The following is a 5701-nucleotide window of genomic DNA, read 5'->3' as shown; positions in this document are numbered from 1 at the left end:
CAGCCCCGCCAGCACCTCGCCGCCCGGCGCGCCCCTGCCGCACTACCTGGGCGCCTCGGTCATCATCACCAATGGCAGGTGACTCGCGGGGCCGGGCCGCCGGGACGCACAGGACGGCACAGGCTGCCCGCAGGGAGAAGCCATAGGCCAGGCCTTCTGGAGTTCCTATCTTACCAAGTCCAGCCTACTTAAGAGGGACGAGCTGTATATGCACGACACAAATTAATTTATACAGAGACAACTATTTTAATTGAACTCTGCAGCCGAGTTTTAGATTTTTAACGTCGATGCCATAAACGCCGGTGGAGAGTACTGAGTACTGAGACACGGCCTGATGTTTGGGAGAAATGATCGCCCAACCTTCGTTCCTCCAAGAATGGGCCTTTCTGAAAGGGCCTAGGTGGGGGGCCCCCGACGCCCCACGGGTGACCTCAAACTACCCTGTCCTTGGGGGGACTTAGCTTCCTCTCCTTGAAACCAGGCTCGTGTGACTTGCTCTGCCCCACGGCTCTGACAAGTCCCACAGGAGGGTTTCAGGAGTTCCAACTCTACAAATGTCCCTACTTGAGGGGAAAAAACAAAAACAAAAACAAAACCACCCTGATATAGTTGGCTGTTTCCAGGCGGATGGCCAATCGGGGAGGAGGAAGCCTGTGTATCCAGGGCCCTTCGGGTTCTTAAGCAGAAGCAGAATGTGATTATTTTAAGTCCCAAGAGCAGACAGTAACTCCACTGCCTTTAAAAGTCATTCATGAGTCTCATTAAAAGCCTTTTTAAAAATTTAACCCGGGTTTCCATACAAAAATCAATAAACCAAGAGGAAGGGGTTAACATGCAATTCTATTCTATGTGTGTGAACATGGATGTACTTTGACACGTTATTAACAAGCTCTTATTTCCTCTGAACCTCTATGAGCTCTTGATAACACCAATAGCACGTTCAGAATATACTGACTAGGCACTGAATGCAATATAGATATAGTGCCAGATAGTTGATGAGGATGGCAGTGCCCAGTGCTATTGGTGACCCCTGTCAAGTTTAATTATATGACAAAATCCCTCTGGCCCACACAGGTCTGTAATTCACTAGGCTCGTGTTTGCTGCAAGTAGTGCTGATAAAGTTAGTTGAATTGCATGTGCAATACGGAGAACTGTCGATGGAAGGCACCTTGTGGAAGAAAAATGTGTTAAAGGGATGTAATGAAAATGATGTACACATTTTCATAAGCATTTTCTGCATTTTATACATAGCAAGAACACTTCATATGAACATGTGTGTAACAGGTAAACTGAAATCCTTTTATAAAACATCAGCAGTGTTTGAAAAATAAACTTCCATTAATTTGTTTAATTATTTCCCTTAGGGCTTTTTAAAAATTTTTGAACATTTTATTGTGTTTTAGGTGAAAGTTTACACAGATTAGTTTCCCATCCAACAATTCATACACAAATGGTTCCATAACATTGGTTGCTATCCCTGCACTATGTCAGCACTCTCCCCATTTTCATCCCTTGTTTCCCTGCCCCTCCTTGCCTTCTCATCTTTGCTTTTGGATGAATGTTGCCCGTTTGGTCTTGTACAGTTGATTGTTTTATTATTTGGCTGAAAAGTGACCTCTGGCAGTGGCTTCAGTTCCAGGTTAAAAGCGTGTCTTAGGGTGATAGTCTCAGGGGCTCCATCAGTCTCTATCGGTCCAGTAAGTCTGGTCTTTTTTTTTTTTTAATGAATTTAAGTTTTGTTCTACATTTTTCTCCCATTCTAACTGGGGCCTTCTTTTGTGTCCCTGGTCAGAGAGGTCAGTAGTGGTAGCTGGGCACCATCTAGTTCTTCTGGTCTCAGGTTAGAAGAGACTGTGGTTCGTGTCATTAGTCCTGTGGACTAATTGTTTTCTTGAGTCTTTGATTTCCTTCACTCTCCTTTGCTCCAGAAAGGAAGAGACCAAGAGTTGTATCTTAGATGGCTGCTCCCAAGCTTTTAAGACCGCAGACACTACTCATGAAACTAGGATGCAGAATATTATCTTTATGAACTATATTATGCCGGTAGACCTAGATGTCCCCCAAGACTACAGTCCTTAGCCTTCAAGCCCAGTATCTCAGTCCGAGGTGTATGAATGTCTAAGATGTTTCCATAACTATGTGCTCTTATTATATATATGAGTATATATGCAGCACATACAAATATGTATATACCAATGCCCACAACTATACCTACATAAGCACCTGCATGTACTCCCATATGCCTTCCCACACCTATATAGCAGACCTATGTAATGACTCAAATTTTTGGTTATTACTGTTGTTGCAGAATTGTGTATGTTATAGCATTTACTATAGTTGTCCTTTATTCTTCCGCACCTCTCGGTGTTTTCCTTTACCTTGGTCACATTGTGCTGACTTCCCCCATATTGTGTACTGCCTTTACCTTCACCAGAACATGTCTACCATCTAGTAATTCATTCTTCTTCCCTCCCTCTCCCATCCCTGGTAACTATCAAAAAACATTGCTTTCTGTGTGTAAACCTATTCTTGACTTTTTATAAAAGTGGTATCATACAATAGTTCTCCTTATTTCACTCACCATAATGTCCTCCAGATTCATCCATGTTACGTTTCGCAGACTTATCATTATTCTTTATCATATGTATGTGCCACATTTTGTTTATCCATTCATCCACTGATGGACAGTTAGATTGTTTCCATCATTTTGCTATTGTGAATAATGCTGCCACAGAACATGGGTGTGCATATGTCTATTTGTGTCACTTCTCTTATTTCTCTAGGATATGTACCTAGGAGTGGGATTACTGGATCACATGGTATTTCTATTTTTAGCTTTTTTAGGAGGCACCATACTGTTTTTCAGGGTAGTTGTACGATTTTACAGTCCCACCAGCAGTATATGAGTTCCATTGTCCCCATAACCTCACCAGCATTTTTTTTTAATCAGTGCCATTTTTGCAGAGATGAAATGGTATCTCATTGTAATTTTGATTTGCATTTCTCTAATGGCTAACGATTGTGAGCGTCTCTTCATGTGTTTGTTAGCCACCTGACCGTCCTCTTCTGCCCATTTTTTGATTGGATTGTCTTTTTGTTGTTGAGGTATTGAAGTTTTCTATATTTTAGAGATTAGGCCCTTTCAGATATGTCATTGTCAAAAATTTGTTCCCCGTCTGTATGTCCTTTTTTGGTAAAGTCTTTTGATGAGCGTAAGTATTTAATTTTTAGGAGGCCTCAGTTATCTAGTTTATCTTCTGTTGTTTGTGCATTTTTAGTTATGTTTGATAGTGTCCATTAATTTTTGTTTTACTTTTTTTCTGCCTGAAGATCTCACCATTTTGAAATCATATCTTGGCTCTAAACTGGATCACTGCACTGAACACACTATCTTTCAATTTATCTGCTCCACACTATAAACACATCATCTGGCTGTGTTTTCCGAAGTGGTTTACTTTAAGAAGCCACTCCCACTTTTGCAAGTGGAAAGAGATTTTCACAAATGCCTTTAACTCATCGCTCTAGAATCAAAGAGCATCAACATCAGCTGCTCTCAAAATGTGACGTCATCTTCTGCCACCTCAGCATCACTACCTGGGACCTGATTTGGTCTCGGGCAGGGTGTCAGTTTGTCTTGTGATTAAAATTTGCAAATTAAGGAACAAGTGTCGGCATCTTGGAAGAAAGGCCTGCTGATCTGCTTCCATAAAGATTACAGCCAAGAAAACCCTATGGAGCACAGTTCTCCTCTGTAACACGTGAGTCAGAATCAACTCAATGGTGACAGGTCTGGTCTGGTTTTTCTCATGCAGTGAAGGGACTGAAGCGCTAAGAAGTACTGGCACACACTCTACAGAGCATGTAGCTATACCTCATTAGCAGGTCCCAGTGAGAATGTGTGCAGACATCAGACAACCCTGGTGGATTATTTTTTATGCTCATGAATCTCATCATTAAACCATGATTCCTGAAGGTGCAGGTTTGATCAGGAGATAGCATCTGACATTTTTCAATAAAGTTCCCACAAAATGGCTCTGTGTCTACCTTGTTTTTAACTTCTGGGGGCTGTGTTTAGTAAACACAGATCATGAAGGCTTTCGCAGCCATCTGATATCTAAGGTTACTTTTAAAAAAGACTAGTATAGATTTCTGCATGATGTTAAGAGGCCTAACAAAAAGTGCATATGTCCTTGCAAAAATAAAGCATGTACTGGTGAAAATTTCCTTGACTAAACAAACATCATGGTTTTCACAGTCCAGAACATGAAGGAAGATTCCTACACAAGCTGGCTTCAGGAGGGCCAACAGCTCAATGCAAGGTTAACAGGGCCGTTACTATGGCAACCTAATAGTGTTACTTCCATCTTTGAGAGTCTGCACATTTAAGTTTCTTGACTTCTGAGGGGCTCTGACGGGGGAAGCGGAAGCATTTTAATAAATATGCGTCTCTTTCACAAAAAAGAAGAGGAAAAAAATCGGTGTTGGCCCTAACATGTACCATGTTGACAAAAATGCCAGATCAAATGGATTTGAGAAGCCAGCCTAATTCAAGACTGACTGCATCCTCCACCAGGCCTCCCAGGGAAAGGAATTCCTTTATGTTCATGGAAGCCCCTTTCCAGAAAAGCCATTCCATCCATAGCTTTGTGGCAAAGTGAACAGGGTGTGAAGAAGGGCTACCCTTAGGAAATCTGCAAGAGCCAGTATTTTCTGTTCCTTCACTCTCACTCCTTTTGTCTTGTTAAAGTCCTACCAGCGGAGCCTTTCACCCTTCTACCCTAAGGAGTGGGAGAGGCTTAACAAATGTAATGGATCCCGTATAAAGTCGACCCAAAGTTCTAATTTACTAGAACTGTAAGACAGTTAAGGTAGACTGTGATGGCTGTTATTGATAAAATGGAATATGAAGTACCTTTTCAAGTAAATGCTATAAAATTGTAGTTGCTTTGTAGTGGCTTATCTAAAAGGCATTATTCAAGCTGTCCCTAAACTTAAGCATGGTATATAATGTTAAAATCTTGGGGAAGAAACTGTTAAGACAAACGTAAAGTAATTGTCACAAAAAATTTTAGAATACCCTAAAAGAACAAAACACAGACCTTGCTATAGTAAATTTATTTCTCACCTTAAATGGTTTTTTTTTTTTTTTTGCTTTTGGGTTTGTTAACTTTCACTCTTTGGAATACTAAGACTTCTTTTTTGTATAATGCAGTTGTCAAAAACTCCAAAAAACTCACCCAGCTTCTTAAAACTTAGAAATACATACATATTCCTTACTATGTAAAATCTTTTATTTATTTTGTAAAAATATGTTTAAATATTAATAAAAGTGCTATAACCAAAAGTAGTGGCCTTTTTTTAAAAATGAAACTTGTAGTAAAAATAAGAATGCATACAAACCATATAGAAAGTCTTGAAGTTTATTTTGGTAGACTTGCTTTTTATAGGCATGGGTTGAAAGTCATTACTTTTCAGAGAAGATCTCTGAAAAGTTAAAAAATGCAAAGGCTTACACTTTATTTCAAATATGCATAGTAATTACCCAGGAATAAGAATTCTCCGTTTTCTGCTGTTGAGAGTGAACAGATCACAGAATGTAAGGGTAAATCGTCTCCCTTTCCCATTCTGAAACTGTTGGGTGAGGCCAGCTTCTCTTCCAGTTCCCAGACTCCAGAGTGGGGGTGGCCATGCCGGCCTCCG

Source organism: Trichechus manatus, unplaced genomic scaffold (genome assembly GCF_000243295.1).
Source record: "Trichechus manatus latirostris isolate Lorelei unplaced genomic scaffold, TriManLat1.0 scaffold00245, whole genome shotgun sequence".
Classification (NCBI taxonomy): Eukaryota; Metazoa; Chordata; class Mammalia; order Sirenia; family Trichechidae; genus Trichechus; species Trichechus manatus.
This window is presented reverse-complemented; position numbering follows the sequence as displayed.